The 20,072-nt window shown below is 42.1% G+C and overlaps 1 long non-coding RNA gene across 2 annotated transcripts; it reads right to left on the reverse strand.

The window, feature by feature from the left end:
- LOC109822686 lies at positions 14,700–18,309 on the reverse strand. Of its 2 annotated transcripts, XR_002242227.1 has the most exons (4): positions 18,236–18,309; positions 17,288–17,361; positions 16,657–16,778; positions 14,700–14,978 (listed from the first exon to the last, which is right to left on the reverse strand). It is a non-coding gene; the product is annotated as an uncharacterized LOC109822686 (long non-coding RNA). The 2 variants fall into 2 exon arrangements; XR_002242220.1 differs by lacking the exon at positions 16,657–16,778.

Below are 20,072 nucleotides of genomic sequence, written 5' to 3' on the forward strand. Positions count from 1 at the left end.
TGGAGATAACGTAGATCGTCTGTCCCACCAGGTAATGCCGCATCTTTTGCATCGCAAATACCAATGCAGGGCAATCATCGGATATCGAGACTCAGCGCCTACCAAGGTCCGACTGAGGTAATAAACTGCCTGTTCGTGACCGTTATCATCGTCTTGCGCTAGTAAGGCACTTATCGAGTGGTTCATCGCCTTGAGATAAATCAGGAACGGTTTACCAGATTTCGGTGCAACGAGAACAGGAGGGTTCGCCAGATATGTTTTGATATCTTCGAACGCTTTTTGGCAGGCATCATCCCAGATAAATGATACTCCTTTCTTGTTCAGCTTAGAGAACGGTTGGCACTTCCCAGAAAGATTTGAGATGAAACGCCGGATATAAGCTAAACTCCCTTGCAATCCTCTGAGTTCTCTCAGATTCCTCGGGGGCTGCAATTCATGTATCGCCTTTACCTTATCAGGATCGATATGTATACCCTTAGTGGTGACGACGAACCCAAGAAATTTTCCGCTGGACATTCCAAGAAATGATTTAGTGGGGTTCATCTTCAACTGATGACTCCTCATGAGATCGAACATTGTCTTCAAATCCTTGATGTGATCTTCCTTGTTGCGGCTTTTCACAACCAAATCATCAACGTAACATTCGACTGTTTTCCTGAGATGTTCTTGGAAAATCTTAGTCATCGCTCGCTGGTATGTGGCACCGGCATTCTTCAGGCCGAAAGGCATCACCGTATAGCAGAAGACGCCGAGGGGTGTTCTAAACGCCGTATGCTTCTCATCCTCTGGATGCATCTTGATCTGGTTATATCCCGAAAATCCATCCATGAAGGACATCCTCTCAAATCCACATGTATTGTCGATAATGACATCCGTGATCGGGAGAGGGAAATCGTCTTTCGGACATGCTTCATTCAGGTTCCTGAAGTCGATGCAAATCCTGATTTTGCCATTCTTCTTCATGACGGGAACGATGTTGGCTAACCAGTCTGGATGTTGTTCCTCTCGGATAAATCCTGATTCGATCAACTTCTTAACCTCTGCCTCAATGGCTTCCATAATCTGCGGACGAAACCGTCTTTGCTGTTGCTTGACAGGTTTGGCATCCGGCTTGATATCGAGGCGGTGCATTGCGACATTGGGGTCGAGCCCTGGCATGTCTTCATAATTCCATGCGAAGACGTCGATATATTCCCTGATGAGAGCAATCAATTCCTCCTTCTCATCTGGGGGAAGACTGTCGCTGATGAATATAGGCTTTGGGTTAGCTTCATCACCCATGTTAATCTGGACTATTTTATCTTCAGTGGGTGGTTCTCTTTGCTCGAACCTATCGCCATATTGCATATTCAGATGGTGAACCCACGGGTCTTCCCATGTTGGCATTTGATCGTCGTCTTCCATGGTGGATGGATCAGCTGTAGCCCTATTTGCCATTAGGGCTTTGAAAACTTCTCCCAGACTTGTATCGGAGTCCCACTCTGAAGCATCGGGAGAGTATCCTTTCTTGGCTTTGTTAGCAATTTGATCGATGATTTGCCAACCACATTCGTCATCTGATGAAACATAACCTAAGCCTCGCCCATATTTATAATAATCCTCAGGTTTACCTTTTGGTACATATACTGCTTTGGCTGGATTACGAGGACCTCGATCGAAGTATAAACCTTCTCCGAGTGTGAAATCGTAGCCCTGCTTTTCCATGAGCTTGCGCGCTTCTGGACTATACTTGGATAGATGTCGACCAGGTTTGTCATCATCTTCGTCTTCACTTAGGAAATGATCTGGTAACGGAGAGCTTTTTCCTTTACCGTAAATCACTTCTTTAGCACCTCTTACTTTGTTCGGGATGACCATGGTTGTTCCGAAAGAATGCTGGAGGTGTTCCTTCGTTACATAGGATGATCGGATCGGCATATACAACTCAGGATTATCATACAGCCCTTTCATCACATCATCAAGAGACAAGGAGTACTCTAAATCATCTTTTATTGCAATATCGGCAAGTTGCCAGTTACAACCTCCATCTGACGATTGTTCATCGTCAAGATTGATTACAAAGGGTACAATGTCATTTAAAACAAAACCGCCATTGTAATCGAATCCGGCTTCAGAATCAGCTTCTTCTCCGCTGTCTGTGCCCTGGGCCGATGGTTCAGTATCGGATTCGTTACCATAAAGGAGAGAATCGGTGAAATAATTCTCATACCCCTTGAATGGTTGCTTATCCGCGACCACCGTCCTAACCTCATTGTCAGTGTCGACATACTTCAAACACTGATGGAGAGTAGAGGGAATTATCACGTTACTATGGATCCAAGGCCGACCCAATAGTAAGTTGTACGAAGTCTCCGCATCGATCACATAACACGTGACTTCTGTCTTCAGATCTCCCATCTGGCACTTCACCCGGATCTTACCCAAGGGTCTTGACCCACTAGTGTTGAATCCATAAATAACAGTGCCTGTGGACGCCAACTTGCTTACTGGGATGCCGAGGAAATGCATCAATCGAAGCGGCATAATACTCACAGCAGAACCCGGATCCACTTGGATTCGGTTGACTTGGCTGGAGCCAATGTATCCGACGAAATATAACGGCCGATCGTGGTTCGAATTCTTCGTCTGCATATCTTCTTTGGTGAAAGTAATGCAGGGAAGGTTCTTAGTCGCTATGTTGCACTGTTGACTCAGCGGTTCTGGCTGTTCAGGTATCGGCTTGACTTGAGTCAGAAATACCTCTGCATTGGCCAAAGCTTCTTGTAGGGCCTCCCTGGTTTCTTTGGATAATCGCAGCAACTCATACAGCGTTATCCGTGCAGGAATGTTGGCTAATTGCGCCATAATGTCGAAGCTATGCGGAGTCTTCGAGCTTTCCGGTTTGTCTCTTCCAATTGGACGACTGAAACGAGACTGCTTCGGATTCTGTACCTCTTGGGGATTCTTCTCTTTTGGTTTATTCACCGGTTGTCGTAGAGCTTCTTTACCCGGTGTGGGACTTGCAATCACTCCCATCTCCGTGAGAGTTTTGGCTGGTCCCCGCTTGTTCACCCCCTGCTCACTAGGTGGCGGATAATTGTAGTGGTATTCATTTCCGCTCCGTGTCGCAAAAGCTTCTTGTTCTTCTTCAGAGAGCAGGAAAGTGGAGATTCTTTCGTCATCTTCCCCTGGGATAGCAGAGACTCCATAACAAGACTTCCCTTTTCCTTTAGACTTCCTCCCGGATGACGAACCGGCCCATTGTTCATCTCCAATCAGATCTGGATGAACCCAAAGGATTTCGCCATTTGGGGTTGTGTGCGGCACAAGTCCCTTTTGGCGCTGTCCGTGCGGATCGTCATTCACCGTCTTCATCCCGACTTTGGTGACGCGTTTTGGCTCGAACCAAGTTGTAGGCACCGACCCAAAACTGATTGACACTGCGTTGGCCCCCACATTCTTGGCTGGTTTCGGGGTTATGACTCCTACGTCGATTAACGCCTGGATCTTGTCCTTGAGGTGGTAGCATGATCTCGTAGGGTGGTGGACCGCTCTGTGGTACGCGCAGTACTTTGGATCCGTCACTTTGCTGGCCCCTTCTTGATCCACGATCGCCGGCAACTGGATCTTGTTGTTCTCCAACAGGTATTTGAAGATGCCGGGAACTTCATCATCCTTGAAGGAGTACACTTTAGGAAACCTCGGCTCCGCAGATTTCTGCTTCTGAGGCCGTTGTTGCCATTGTCCTCGAGATTGTTGGGGTGCTTGTTGCTGTGGCTGCTGTTGCTGTGGTTGCAATTGAAAGGTTTGATTAGCATCAACTGCATTAGCTTGTGCCTTACCTTTCCCCCGTGGGACGAAGTTTTGCTTTGGAACACTCGTCGCCGGTTGGCCTCTTTCCGCCTTCTTCCTCTTGAGGAATCGCTCAGCTTGCTCTCCCCGGACTTTCAAGTCCTTCCATGTATTGGATGGTGCTGTCCCCATTGCTTCTAGCACGTCCAACGCGAGGTTGTTGTGGCAGGTCTGGAGGATGAATTCCTCGGTGATCGGGTCCCGGCAATTCATCGCCTTGTTCCGGAATCTTTTGACGAAGGTATCGACTAACTCTCCGTCCTTCTGCTTCTCATCGAGCAACGATCCGATAGATATCTCGGTGTCGTCGTCGAAGAAGTTGGCCAGGAACTTGGTCTCCATGTCATCCCAGCTGTTTACGCTGCCTGGCTTGAGGCGGCGATACCAATCGAAGGCGGCTCCGCGAAGAGTGCCGACGAATGACCGCACCATCAGAGGCTCATTACCAGAGATCACCCCCAAATGCGATTTGAAGTAAATCAAATGCTGGGTAGGTGAACCCATCCCATTAAACGGCGTGAAGTTAATTAGATTAAACTTCGCCGGATATGGGATCGATTCCCATTCTCTTGGGTATGGGCAAGGAATGCCTGTTTTCTTCGTCTCTTGAGCGGAAATTAGTGTGTTGATTTTGCTCTCGAGGTTCTTGATCTTCAGGTTTTCGCCGGTTTCTTCGCCAGCATTCTCATTACCACCCCCTGCGTTGACGGGAGGATCATTGGTGTTACGAGCATTTGTATCCTCATCTTCCACATTAATCGGGTTACGATGATTCTGCTCGCCTTGTTGGTTCGCCAATGCTTGGATCTGTTGGTCATGCATTTCTCTCATCTGCTGCATGGCCATCTCCATCTCAAATTTGAAACTTTCTTTCTGCTTAGCCAAAGCGTCTTCAAGCATCTTGGCCATCTGCTCCGCACTTATCATCAGGGCCTCGCGGGGTTGTCCCTCGCTGGATACTGTATTATCTGATGCCACCGCGGAGCCGGCATCAGATTCTTCATCTTCTGAAGGGCGTCTTGTCCGAATCCTACCATAAGTTGCTCGCTCTATGGTTCCGGACTGCAGACGGGTTCTAGGTCGGGAAGCTTTCAGAATCGACTCGAAATCTTCTCGTGCCGATGTCCCTTTGCTCGTCATGTTGGTGGTGACCCTCGGAAATTCTCCGTCTTCAATCACCCTTCTTCTTCGTTGGAAGCGCCTAGGCCTTGGTTTTGGCGTTTCCGCATTAAGTCTTTCAAAAACTGAAACTCTTTCGGGGACCGCCTTAATGCAATTGCATTCCGACAATACCGCCCGAATGAGTTTGGAACAGGGACATTGAATTTCCCGTTCTCGGGGACTCCTCTTCCTGGTTCTATTCGTACCCCCAGCACGATAGTACAACTCGTCATTTTGACAGTCAGAGTAACCTATCGTGTGCGGGCACGCCTTCTCAGGTACAACACAATCATTATCAGATGATAATGTTTCCATCTGAGGTTGACTTGCCTTCTTTGGGCTTTCAAAGGTTACCCGCCTCAAAACATGCCTTTTTGGGCGTGAATTTTCGGCGTGATCTTGGACTTCAATGCGCAAATTGGTGCGCGCAGCTGCCTTGAGGTCTTTGTCATGCTGGAGGTGATGGCGACCCCCAGTATGTTGAGTCGTTCTGGGCTTCTTCATCGGGCCCAAACGCTCGTGAATTGGAGCTTTGCCTCTCACGTCAGGAATTGGACCGAGGCGCTCCAAAATTGGTTTCTTCTTGCGGGATGACTCTGCATGATCTCCCGGAGAAGTTATTGGGATTGACGGCGACTTTGGTTGACTCGCCGGAGTTTGACCTTCCTTAGAAGGCTGCACTGGTTGCTTTTTGGCCTGAGTCGCCACTTCAGACTTAGGCTTCCAGACTTGTCGTGTTGGTGGTGGCTTCTTCTCCACCTCCTTTTGCAGCTTTCTACGGGCTTCCTGAGCTTGAGCCCGTGCCTGCGCTGACATCGCGCGGCGCTTGCGAATGCGCTCCTCGAGTGTCGAACGGTTCCGTTTGACGCGGACCCATTCTTTCTTTGGCGGCTTGGAAGAGTCGCCATTCATTGGTGGTTGAGGCTGTTTGCCTCTTCTGTTCTTCAACTCCGCGTGGTAGCGGAATCCGTCCGTAGACTCCATCGCCTTAGCGAATTGCCGCGCAAGGCGTTGACGACGCCTCTGGCGGGCTCTCTTTGAGAGAGTCACAACGCCCTGAACAGTAGAGGCGTTGGCGGGAGTTGGGTTGACCTGATTGGAGGTCGGTGGAACTTCATTTGACGCAACTTCGGCGTCAGTTGGGTTGAGAGCTTCGTGGGCTTGGCCGAGCCACCTTGAGGTGGCTCGGCTTTGGCCGAGCCCCCGCGGGCGGTGTTTTTTCCGACTTTTTCGAATTGTTATCCATTGTTTCTGGTTCTGTCCGTGATTCGGTTGATTGAGATTCTGATTGGTTGATCTGATTTGGCTAAGTCGGATTCCTGATTTGGCAGTAAATCCGCTTCTGAGTTCGAGTCCGAAACTGATCTTGATTCGATCGTGATTCGTCCGAGTCTGTTCTCGGTTGGATGACTCGTTGATTCCTTAACACTTGGCTTGATTCCGAACGCGTATGGATGCATTCCGTCGCTTCTGTGCGATTCGTCGATCTCGTCGCCTCGTTGGTTCGTCGGTTTGTGCCGAGCTATGCTAGGGGACCTATAAGCAATTTTATATGCCTACAATTACGAATAATAAATAATATAAATTAAAATGTTATATTTATACAAACAGCTACCTCCATCGCCCTGTCACTCCGCACGTCTCAGAGCACGATTAGGACGAAGATTAAAAGAGTGTTTTGGAACAAATGTCGGTGCAGATGTAGATGCAGCTAGATAATAAAAATTATTTATGTAAGTTCAAACTGCATGATCTGCGCTAGCAGCTTAAGTAATTACCAAAAACAAACACTGAACAATATAATTGATTAGAAGATGACAAAAACAAACACTGTGTACATTTTATATCTGCTGCAGACACACACAACAGATACACAATAGATACACACTACTGTGTATCTGTTGTGTATCTATAGAAGATACACAGTAGTGTGTATCTGCTATGTATCTACATATACACATAGCTGCATATCCGCTATGTGTCTGTAGATACACACAGCTGTATCTGCAGCTATGTGTATCTGCAGCAGATACACACAACTGTATCTGCAACTGTATGTATCTGTAGCAGATACACACAGTTGTATCACAATAGTGTGTATCTGCTGTGTATCTGCAGATACACAGCAGATACACATGCTATTAATTTCTCTTAGAGTTCTTTTGGCATCAATCCGATTATCAAAAGCATTGCCAATCAACTCTGCATAGTTAGTTAGCTAGTTAGCGTAGCTTCACACTGCAAGATGCTAATAATGTGTAATAGCCTTGAGGAAGGTTTATGCATGATAATGTTCTAGTTTAGTTTTGAGGAAAATTTATACATGATAACGTGCTAGTTCTAAGGAAAGTTGCGGCTGCTAATGCTGATGCATAAACATGCTAAATTTCATACAAACTGTGCTACACAATCCACGTCTATTACTGTACAACTAAAGCCATCATAATGAGAAATTAAGTATACACAAAGCAAACTAATTCATTTTTCTTAAATAAACATCTAAATTTAGCCTAATATTTTCCAATGCAAAATTCAACCCTCTCCTTCTCGCAATAAATAGATTGGATAACATAAGTTTATAAAGAGAGCAGGCAGATTATAGTAATTTATGCAAACACCGGTGCACATGTGTGGGTAAGATGATTACAAGACGAAATTCGGATGCTAATAATACGTGAACTTGTAATGAAGTCTTCTAAAATTATGTAAGAGATAGAAGCATTATGTAAGCATTTCTTAGCAAAAAGCACATTAATCACCAAACGATAATGAAGAAAGATACTGACCTGACGATTGTCCATAAGGTATGGAGTGTGAAGGGGGGTTGTCTGTAAATCATTTTCTTGTGTAGGTGCTTGTTGATTTGCGTCTATATCTGTGTAAGAGATAGATTGCAAATAAAAAAACTTTTTTGCAACTGACTAGATTTTTATAAGTAAGGCTAAAGATTAGGTGTTATGTTAAAACAGAATCAAAAGAAAAATAAATAGTTACCTCTAATTGGAGTAGACTAAAGATTAGGTGTTATGTTAAAACAGAATCAAAAGAAAAATAAATAGTTACCTCTAATTGGAGTAGACTCCATGTTTGTTGGAAATTTGTAGTAAAAAGACAATGAAAGAAAAATTTGACTTGTATTCCTCTCAAAATCAATTACAATTTGGATTCCGATTACAAAAGAGAGGAGAACGAATTTGACTCTCCCCTTTGTTTAATTCTGGGTTCTTCACGGTGGCGATGAGATGCCTCCCTCGAATGCTTGCGTCGAGTTTGCTTCTCATTGATGATCTGAACATCTTGATTCACTGGAACGTAGTCTTCTCCTCACGATTTAACGCTGTGGAGAACTTGCAAAGCAAGTTTGAAAATAACTCTTAACGAGTTGATAACTCTGAACGAGTTTTAGAAGAACTTGCAGAGCAAGTTTTGAACTCTGATCGAGTTGATAACTCTGAACGAGTTTTAGAAGAACTCGTAGAGTAAGTTTTGAACTCTGATCGAGTTGATAACTCTGAACGAGTTTGAACTCTTGAAAAAGAGTTGATTTGAACCGAAAGTCGGTTATAAGCCAAGGGAATGCTCCTGTGGTCGATCGTTGCTGAGGATGAACGTCGATCTCCCCCTTGCTGCCCAAAAAAGAAGGATCCTAGAGCCCAGAGCAAAATCCTTTTGACCGAATCTCCCTTTGTTGATGAGAGAAAATTCGATCCCCCAACTCAATTGAGTTTCTGGTATTTATATGGGATTAAGGGTGGTAACTACCCCCTTAATCTTCTCTTAAGTGGGGCGAAAATCCCTCAAATCGTGGGGGAAAAACAGTTCCTGGAACTGTTCATTGCGTGCTTTGAACGAGTCAAACGCTGAAAAATAGCGTTCAGGGCCCGAACTCTGCGTTTTTAGACTAAAAACACAGAGTTAGGCCTATTTTGGTGGCTGAACGCATAGGCAGATTCTCTGTGCTAGGGCGTTAGAACGCAGAGCTGAACTCTGCGTTCAGCAGCTCAAGCAACACAGGCGCACATGCCACGTTTGGGCTTTAACTCTGCGTCCAAGGCTTAGGACGCAGAGTTAAATCTCTGTTGGAGATTTGAGACGCACAGGCCGCATGCACTCTGAAATTGAAAACGCACATGTCGCTGGTGCGTTGAAGTTCAACTCTGCGTCCAGAGTTTGGGGCACATAGTTGAGTCTGTCGAAGAACGCACGTTACGTGTGCGTTTTGTGCTTCAACTCTACGTTACAGAGTTAGATGGTTGCTGGAGAACGCACAGGTTGTGTGCGTTTTGAATTTGAGAAACGCAGAAGTAAATTTCTGCGTTTGAGAGAGGTTGTTGACTTGTAACCTCGTCTATTATGACATTGCAAAGGCCATTGCTTTGTTGACTTGTAACCTCGTCTATTATGACATTGCAAAGGCCATTGCTTATTGATCTTTGCCTGTTATAAAATATGAGAGTCGTCAGATTGTAACTCCATTGCTTATTGATCTTTGCCTGTTATAAAATATGAGAGTCGTCAGATTGTAACTCTCACCATCGATTGTAAAGGCCACTGAATAGATCTTTCATCAGTTATCGTGAAGGTCGTCAGATTGTAGCCTTCTACGTGATAATTCCTTAAATTGTAGCCTTCTAGAAGTCGTCAGATTGTAACTTCCATCATCGGTATTTGATGGGGGATCGACTATCTATTGTGATGTTTAGATAGCCTACAGAACCCCCTCCAAAGTTTTCGAAAGTTCGCAGTTGACTGGGACGAATTTTTGGAATACTTTGGATCTCAACTCTGATCTTGGAGTTGTTGATTTTTTGTCACAAAGGAGTTATTCTCTGCACTCGCTTCGAAGGCAGCTTGGTTGAAGGGATTTTCCATGCAAGACCTGTGTGAAGGTATGCGCCATAATCCTGCTTCTGGAATGTGGGGGTGGACCCTGCATTTTGAACTTGAGATGCGGGTTTCACCCTTGCATGTTGAATTTGGAATGCGGGTGTGACCTCGGTGTTCGATTTTTTGCATCGCGGGTCTGATCTCAACGTTTTGACTTAAGACATGGAAGTGGCTTCTGTGCATTTTTGACTAAGTCTTTGAGACTTGTCTTTGACTCATCTGTTTTAAGTCTCGACTCACATCCATTAAGCTGATGGGCCGGCAAATGTGCGTAGGATTTTTGACAAACCCTCAGCTATCAACGGATTTGATAAGCCTTTACCGACTACTGTTTGAGTCGGGCTAGCATGTGGATTATCTAAGTCCGTTCCACATGTAACATTGTGCTAAGAGAATGAACTCTCTTAGTCTTGATGCTATGATTTTGAATACATAGACTTTATCATTTTGATGGGAAAAGACTAACCTGCAACTCGTATTAGGCGTAGGCTTATCTCTAATTAGGGATCGAGATAAAGTCCCCCATGCGTGTGAGGCATGGATTTTGATGTCCTTTTCACGGTAAAAGACTAACCGGCAACGTGTGTTAGACATTGACTTATCCCTATTTAGGATTCAGGATAAAATTCCCCATGCGTGTAAAGCATGGATTTTGGCGTTATTAATAACGACCTGCTACGATATTGAATACGTAAGCTTTGCTATTATTGCGGGAATAGGCTACCCGACAACATGTGTTAGATGCAGACTTATCTCAAATTAGGGATCGAGATAAATTCCCCCAGGCATGAATCCTGGTGTCTTTTTTACGGCGAAAGATTAACCGGCAACGCGTGTTAGGCGTAGACTTATCTCTAATTAGGGATCGAGATAAAGTCCCCCATGCGTGAAGGCATCGATTTTTGGTGTCGTTTCTTCTTGTGTGGCTTGAAACACCGAAAAAAAGTTGGAAGTGCCAGAGGTATAGTGAAATTCAAAAATTTTCTTTATTATCACTAGGATAATTCTAGAAAATGTTTAATCCACTGGGGATTTTATAATGAAAACTTGCTATTCTTGTTGAAAAAGAATTAACAAGTTCATTGGGGGGGTTGACTGTTAGAGGTGTTATGTTAACCTAACAGTATTTTATGGACCTATCGCTCTGTTGAAGAGAGTCGATAAGTTGATTTGGTCGTCAGAGGTGTGGTGTTAACTTGACGGGTTTGTGGACCTATCGCTCCATTGAAGGGAGTCGATAAGTGGATTTTGTCAGATGTGTGATATTAACGTGACAAGAATTTGCGTTGCGATTTGAGCAACTTTGGGAACTTATCATCCTATTGATGAGGATTGATAAGTGGGTTTTGTCAAAGGTGTATTGTTAACATGACAAGAATGTGTTGCGATTGGAGCAACTTTGGGGACTTATCATCCTATTGACGAGGATTGATAAGTGGGTTTGTCAGAGATGTATTGTTAACGTGACAAGAATGTGTTGCAATTGGAGCAACTTTGGGGACTTATCATCCTATTGATGAGGATTGATAAGTGGGTTGTCAGAGGTGTATTGTTAACGTGACAAATTGGGAGTGATGCAAATTGAATGCATACTCTGTGGGGATGATGATCGTCAGAAGTGTAATGTTAACTTGATGATATGAAAGATTCGTTACTCTTAATCCAGTGGATTCTAAGTAATCAACCACCAGTCTTGATTAAGACTTAGCAGGGGAATAAAAAAGAGGTAGACAAGGCACATCACCTAGTGGAGCACTATCCATGAAGTTGGAATAGAGTCACATCACCAGGTAGGCCATTATCTGATGAGTTTGACTATCAGAGGTAACAGTTAACGTGATAGTTGTTAGACCCGTCATCCTACTGAAGAGGATTGACTTCAGTGGCCGTAGTATCTTTCCCTTCTGATTGAGAAGAGTGCGCCTGGTCTAGTTGCTCAGGAGAAGATTGGGCTTGGTCTGATTGCTCGGGCTGATCCTGCCTACTTCGTTCTTCAGCTTTGATCCTGACAATGATTTTTTGAGCCTGCTCGCCTTGAGAGATTAGTTGTCTCCAAGAACGGCATTCTGCAACTCCTATTCGAGCTAGGAGGTCGGTTTGCAAGTTATGTCGGCAGGTTTGTACTAGGGTAGACTGTGTCATACCTGTCGGACAACGCAGTGCCATATTTCGAAACCTTTTTACGAAGGCTTTGACTGATTCCCTCTTTTTCTGCTTACTGGCAAGAAGGGTATGAATGGGGACTTCTGTATCCTCTTCAAAGAATCTTGACAGGAAGAGTCTCTCTAGATCCGCCCACTTTTGGATACAGCCCGCAGGTAATTTCCTAAACCATTCAAAGGCAATTCCCTTGAGGGTGCCAATAAATAATCGAGCCAGTATGGCATCGTTTGATATTACATTTCCAGTCTGTGACTTGAAATGATAAATATGTTGGTTCGGTGATCCCGTGCCGTCAAAAGTTTGTAGCGTCGGGACCTCGAACTTTGGAGGATAAGGGGCTGCATCCCATTCGGTAAGATAGGGTCTAATAACTCCCTCATCTTGGAGCTCGCTTCTATTAGCAATGGCGTTGAGACGGGCTTCCAATTCTTCCATTTTGGCAGACTGAAGATTCTGCTCATTCTCAGTCTCTCTTTCTTCATCAGTGGAAGATTCCAGGTTGTGGGCTTCTTGGTCAGAAGCTGCATCATCAACCACTTTTCCCTTCCCTTTGCTTGTGTGAGGTCGGGATGAAGATGCTTTTTCTCTCCGGGAAGATTCTTGCCTAAGCGGCGAATCTGTCTCCTGAGATTTGGCCTTGTCTGCGACGATTTGAGTCAGCATGGCCATGAGTTCATTGATGGCCTCCTGCTGTGATTTGAACATGGCCTCCTGCTCATCAATCCTCTTTGAAAGATCTTCAGAATGTTCTGCCATGTGGACGAAGCTCTCATGCCTAACGAAAGAGCTTGATGATTGGGACTCCGCAATGGCTGAGTGTTCGTCATCGGAATTAGTTCCTCTGGCTAAACTCCGATAGTTGACAGGGGGAATGGCTCCTGTTCGCATCCGAGTGTGTTGGTAGACTCCTTCAAACTCGTTAGTGATTTCTCTGACGCTTGGAGAATGATCTGTCTCTGACTCGTCAGAACTAAAGGTTGATGATCTCCCTCTACCAACCATGTTAGAAGTGACTCCAAGGTATTCATCCTCTAAAGTCTTCTTCCTGTGAGGATGTCGTCGATTATTGAGCAAAACGACATTCGTCGGTCGGTTGAACATCGACAGTAATTCCCGCAAGTCAGAGACTTGGGATGAACCTCTCACGGAGCGTGAGGGTAAAGATGGAACCCCCTGTCCGTTAAAGGATGGGACTGATTTTTGGAAAACATGAATTTTAAATCCATGTTGATTATTTTGAACACGACGAATCACATCGTGTTCCAAGGAAGGAACACGAGGGTCGTGTTTCGCTTGATTAACGCAAGACCAAAGTTTGCGTTTTGCTAGTGAAACACAGTCCTACGATCTGCGTTCGGATTCTGAAACGCACTCCTGAGAGTTGCGTTCAGTTTGTAAAACGCACTCCTGAGAGTTGCGTTCAATTTGTGAAACGCACTTCTGAGAGTTGCGTTCAGTTTGTGAAACGCACTCCTGAGAGTTGCATTCATTTTGTGAAACACACTCCTGAGAGTTGCGTTTTGGTTCTGAGATGCACTCTTGAGAGTTGCGTTCAGCCAGATCAACGCAGATTTGATGTCTGCGTTTAAATGATAGAACACACTCCTGAGAGTTGCGTTTGGCCAGATCAATACAGATTTGATGTCTGCGTTTAAATGATAGAACGCACTCCTGAGAGTTGCGTTTGGGTTCTGAAACGCACTCCTGAGAGTTGCGTTCAGCCAGATCAACGCAGATTTGATGTCTGCGTTTAAATGATAGAACGCACTCTTGAGAGTTGCGTTTGGCCAGATCAACGCAGATTTGATGTCTGCATTTAAATGATAGAACGCACTCCTGAGAGTTGCGTTTGGGTTCTGAAACGCACTCCTGAGAGTTGCGTTCTGCCAAATCAACGCAGTTTTAAGGTCTGCGTTTTGATGTTATAACGCGCTTCTGAAAGCTGTGTTCTATCTGGGAAACGCACACCTGAGGGTTGCATTTAGCTTGGCTTATGCAGAGCTCATGCTGAAGCTCACAAACGCGGAGTTTGCGTTGATTGGAGGATCGGCTTTTTTGGCGTTGTACCGAAATCGAGTCTTCTCCTTTAGAGAGGGGACTGTATGAATAGTGCAACCCCCATGGGAGATAGTCTCTATTATTAAAATCAAGGGATTTTAAATTTAGGATTTGAAATTCATGATTTAAGAAATCTTTTGTTTGGATATCTTTATTAAATGAAAGGATTTGAAATCTTTGATTTCAAAATCTAGTGTTTGGGTACTTTATTATACATGAATTTGAATTTAAAATTGATAAAAATTTATTCTCTTAACCCATCTTGTTTACATCAAATGCAATGTAGATGTGTAAAATAGTAACCAAAAAACACAAATTTAGGTAATTTGATAGCTAAACTCATCTCTGATACTTTGCGAGGCCCCAGCAAACAGATAAAACACTTCATATAATAAGTATCTTTAAATTTTTCCGTTAACGTACTTGGACATTACTTTGATATACTCTCCACTAGTATCTTTCACAAAGACATCCAATAAAAGAGCTACTGTACCAAACCACAAACCATCAGATGCCAATATATTAGAGTATACTATAAGCCACAATCATTCACCATAGAAGCAAACACCACAACAAGTGACAATGAGAAACAAAAAAGGTGAGACCAAAGCACAACCAATATCCTTTTGTTTGACTTCAGCTAGAAATTAGTAAGTCCAAGGGTAAAACAGTCACAATTTTAACCCAAGGGCACATCTGCAAAAGTGTACACTACAGGGGTTGCAATTTAAAAACGATACCACAGAGAGTATATGCAATTAACCCTTACATATTAGCTACAATCATTGAACAAAGCAGCAAGCTATATCAAATGACAATGAGAACCGAAAAAGGAGAGACCAAAGCACAAGCACTCTCAGCACAATATCACGCTTGACCTGCGGAAAAAAAACCCATAACGTTGACATTAGAAAAGCTGCCTGAGACTGCTTATGAGAAAAGCACACTGGATATGATCGTAAAAGGATTTGGACAAAAGAAACAATAGCACCTGGTGAGACAAAGCTACATAAGAAAAGGAGTAACTCGCATGAAAGCTATTGGAATAATATAGATTCACTTTAAGTAGAAAATGGAGAAGCTTCTGGATTTAAAGATTCAGAGTAGCAGGACCTGGGATGTTTGTAAGGTAACTTAATAAAAAATTGAGAATTTAAATGGTGGAGTTGAAGCCAAAGAAAGTATCAAAAGCCAAGTGTTTTTGCTTTCTGGTATCAATCAGAGTCATCCATAATTATGTTGATATTTTGGATATTTAGTGTGCAAGCCAAGATAGTTGAAGTGGAGTAATTTTTGAAGTACGGTGTGACTTAGGACAGCCACAAATTCCAAAATGACACTAATGATTGCATAAATTCCAAAAATTGGTTTTTTGATTTGCTGTTCATATCCATAGTAACACTTTGGGCTCTTGGAAAAGAATACTTTCATTGTCTTGTATTTATTTTGAATCTTGATTGTGAATGACCTTATTTGTAGTAACAACATCACTCATATTTGAGGGAACTGTAATCAGTCTAAAACATATTTGAGGGACTTTTCAACCTAATCCAATCTGTTTGACTTGCAATAGCAAGTTTTCAACAGTTCTATTCTCAATAAAATGAAAGATACATTTTAGAAATGCATCACAATCAAGTATACACTGAATAAAAAGAACAGAATTATCAATAAAATAAAAAAATTTTACATTTGAGATGAGACAAACACTCCTTACTTGAATTAGCTAAGAATCCATCAAAATCACTAAACCCTAATACATTCAAGAAAGGATGAATCTTCTCCCACCAAATAAAAACATAATCAGCAGAAAGAGCATGCTTAGCTAATTAACCAACACGCTGTCATATTACCTTGGCAATTTACACGTAGACTAGTGAAGGGGCATGCACATTGGGGGAAAAAAGGCTTTTTAAGCGCACTCGGGCACACAGACCCGCCACACACGAGACACACCGCCCCCTGCTCATGTCGTGTGGCGTCTTCCCCACTTCAGATTTTTTTAAAAATCTGAGCGGGGGCCCCATGCACTGCTAGCAGCGACGAGGGGGTCGTGTCCGGTGGTGCCCGTCAGACTGTGGCGGGTGGTGTGTCCGTAGCATTTTTTTTTGAAAATTATAGAGACCTGCGTGTTCCATAATGATGAACAAATAAGTGTAAAAAAAAGTTTTGTGTGTGTATACATAATGTAGTTTATGCCAGCATGAAGCATAACGTTTTAGGGAGACTATGTTAACAACCCAGCAGTGTCAGTATTGTCTTACAAAAGTTAAAAATTCCAAAGCATCAAAATCTATGCGATAGGGAGACTATGTTGCGTTTTTTTTAAAGCTTCATTGCCTTCAGGTTCTTGTGGAAATTTGATCACCATGTATTGCTCAGTATTTTTGTCTTGCGTTCTGCGAAAATTCTTCTTTAGCTGAATGAAGTACTCTTTTTCCTATTGGATTGGTCTCCAAAACAAGCGGGATCAATAACTCCTTCCTTATATAAAGATCATAGATACGCTGTAAATATAAGAAGGTATTCTAGTTATGTGAGGCGCGCAATAATCACCTGGTTAGTGTTTTTGCATGAGTTGTAAAGCCGTGATCGAGAATAGTTTTTTAGCATTCCTCCCTAAGATATTAGCAAATATGGAGCTGGTGATATCATGGAGCTGTACGTTTAAACGGCACCTGTAATAGTTATTTAAATGTAAGCTACGTGTTGGAATTACAGATTGAATGTTGCACATGCTGACGCTTGCATATATTGAAATGTCAGCCTCTTCAGTGAGTGAATGAAGCTGTACACGAAGTTGTATTAAATGTTGGTACAAGTCAAAATTTCACAAGCGCTATAGCCTATATATATAAATAACTTCTGTATTCTTGCATTAAACAAACTCTATATGTTTTCAAGTCAAAATTGAAATGCTCTTTGGTTGTATGATACAGAGAATAGAATGTTGGTGTTCAGTAATCATGAGCACATAGACGATTAACACAAAACCTCACACTATTTTTATTGCTTTCGAATTTTGCTTCAGACAGTTTGTGTTTATTTTGACTACTCATCAAAACATGTAAGTTTTCTATGACCCAAAATAAGAAGTCACGACATAACAAAATTAAAATAACAGTAAAATTACCTGCAATTGTTGACGGATGAGAAGGCAATCAGATTAAAATAACAGTAAAATTACCTGCAATTGTTGACGGATGAGAAGGCAATCAGAAGAGCTTGAAGAAGTGCTCAATTTGCGGCTTGGAGTTCTTACTGAAAAGAAAAAAGCACACAAACCAGAATGATCAAAGAGTTCCCATCAGTACAATGGCTCTTGCAGATTGTTCTATTGGCAAACATGGACGTTCAATATCTCTATAAATACAAAAGATAGTTATAATGCAGAGGAGACTGTAGTCTGAACAAGTTAGAATGATTTGTGTTTGTGTTTATAGACTCAAAAAACTACAATGCATCAACCGGCATCCTGGTAAACATTCACCATGTAGATTTGCATCCAATTGAAGCATGGTGCTGCTAACCCAAACCGAACACAAGCACGATAACCATCAGTGCTGATAATTTTAACTGTGAATATGCACTCGAACAAAAACTGCGAATATGCACTCAAACAAGTTTGTAGACCCATAAATGTACATGCCAAAGCAAGCATCCACCGTATACAGGCAACAAGTTTTTCATTTCCAGCTTGATGCAAATAATTCAACAAACCAAAGTAAGCTTTAGCTCGGGCTCTCTACCACTACTACAATAGTAAGGGTTTACACGCATATCTGGTTTCCAAACATATTGGGCAGCAAGAGAATTACATATTAGGCAGAAAGAGAATTACATATTCACCTCAGATGAATAGATGGAACGAAACAAACAATGATAGTATCAGATCAAATTTGAGACAGAAGTTTACAGGCATATTCTAGTTAGAAGATCAAGGGTCAATTAATCAAGCCCTAATTTCTAGTTAGAAGCCCCCAATACTCCAAATCTAAGTATTAATAAACAAAACCACATCTACTTCACAGATAAAACCAAACAAAATCGAAGCTCTATCGAATTATTTCACAAATTGAAGGCACAAATTAGAGCAAAACCCTCGGAAGTTTCGGAGGCAAATGAAGATCTATACCAGTAGATGATGTCAGGTTGGGACTTGAAACCAGAGAGAGAGGCAGGGGGAGGGGGAGAGGCGGCGGCAGGAGGCGACGGTGCGGGGAGGCGACGGCGAGGGGAGGCGGAGAGGGGGAGATCGAAACCAGAGAGAGAGAGAGAGAGAGAGAGAGGATCACGACTTTCCACTTTGTTAAATGATCGGGTCGGGATTTGATAAATGACAAAGGGTGGGGTGTGATTTGAAATCAGATGTCTTGGGCTTTCAAATTCCTCTTTGTTAAATCAATTGATTTAAAATCTAGACTCAAATAAGAATCCAAACTAGATATTTGGATTTGAAATACCCTGGATTTTAAATCCAAGCCCAAATCTAAGTTCCCAAACGCAGCCTTGGCATATTTTGAAAGACAATTTATTATATGGGAATTCAAGGTCGTGTTCAACAGCTTCTTCTGAATCAGGTTAAAATTCATGGTTAAGAATTTAAACTGTGTTTGGAAAAAAAATTAGATCAGTATTGGTCTACTTTTTTCAGCTTATTTTCCTTCCCCTCTGTAAGATTGGACTTGCAAAAATTAGATCAGTATTGGTCTACTTTTTTCAGCTTATTTTCCTTCCCCTCTGTAAGATTGGACTTGCATTCATTCGACCTAATGACGGATCCATAAAATTTTCTTAGAAGTGCAAACAACAATTATTCATTTACCAAAAACTAAAATATAATATTATAAAACTATGATAGCTATTATATGGACATGTGAGGAACCTGATCTAACTATTTTATTATTATTTTATCTTTCTTTTACTATTTACAAATAAATATGCTATCATAGTTACAAAGGGAAGTATGAGTCCTATTTGTATTATTTTATGAGTCATTATAATCAGGAGTATGAGTTCTATTACAAATAGGAGTATTGAGTCATATTATAACTAGGAGTATGACTTACTATATGTATTAAGAGTACGAGTCCTATTATAGTTAGGAGTATGTGTCATATTATAATTAGGAGCATTGAGTTCTAATACAACTAGGAGTATGATTCCAATTTGTGTTAGGAGTATGATTCCAATTTGTGTTAGGAGTATAAGTCTTATTGCACTAAGGAGCAAGAGTATTCTTGTGACTAGGATAATGAGTCCCATTACAATTAAAAGTCTATAAGATTTGAATTACATACGGTCCTATCTTGATTAGGAGTTTGTAATTGCAGATTTAGAATGAGTCTTAATTGATTAGGAGTTGTAGTTCTATTCATATTCGGTGTTGTTTAAATAGAAATTCTGCAAGAGACTTTTTATTTAAAAGAGCAAGTTATATTCACATAGTAACTCTAATTAGAGTGCTATTTAGATTTGAGATATCTGCTTAAAAAGATGTATTGTAATCTGTAAATCAAATCAGTTAAGAAGCAATATAAGAAAATATTAGGAGTAAAACATTGCTCGCTCCATAAAAAATCTATCTTTTTGTTTTATTCTGACAGCTGCAATGCTCTTCTACATTCTCTTTGTTTCATCTCATACACCATGTGGATCACCTTCTTATCACTTGAGGTGCAAATACTTTACAGCAAGGAGGCAAGCTATAATTTCAGAAGGTATTATAAAAATAAATCTCATGCGCTTAGGGGTACGCTTGCTTCCCCTAATTGATAGGTGCATCTGCTTCTATTTAGACTAATACTAACCTGATTAAGAACTTATTGATATTAAGAGAAATTTACCAAACACAACCCAAGTGTCCAAATTGAGGGCCTTGCTTGAATAATATACTTTTAAATTGCTCTTATAATAGGATTAATTTAGTTTGTGCAAATAATGCCAATAGACGTCTTACTCAACGTATTTAT

Source organism: Asparagus officinalis, chromosome 1, assembly GCF_001876935.1.
Source record: "Asparagus officinalis chromosome 1, Aspof.V1, whole genome shotgun sequence".
In the NCBI taxonomy this organism is placed as follows: domain Eukaryota; kingdom Viridiplantae; phylum Streptophyta; class Magnoliopsida; order Asparagales; family Asparagaceae; genus Asparagus; species Asparagus officinalis.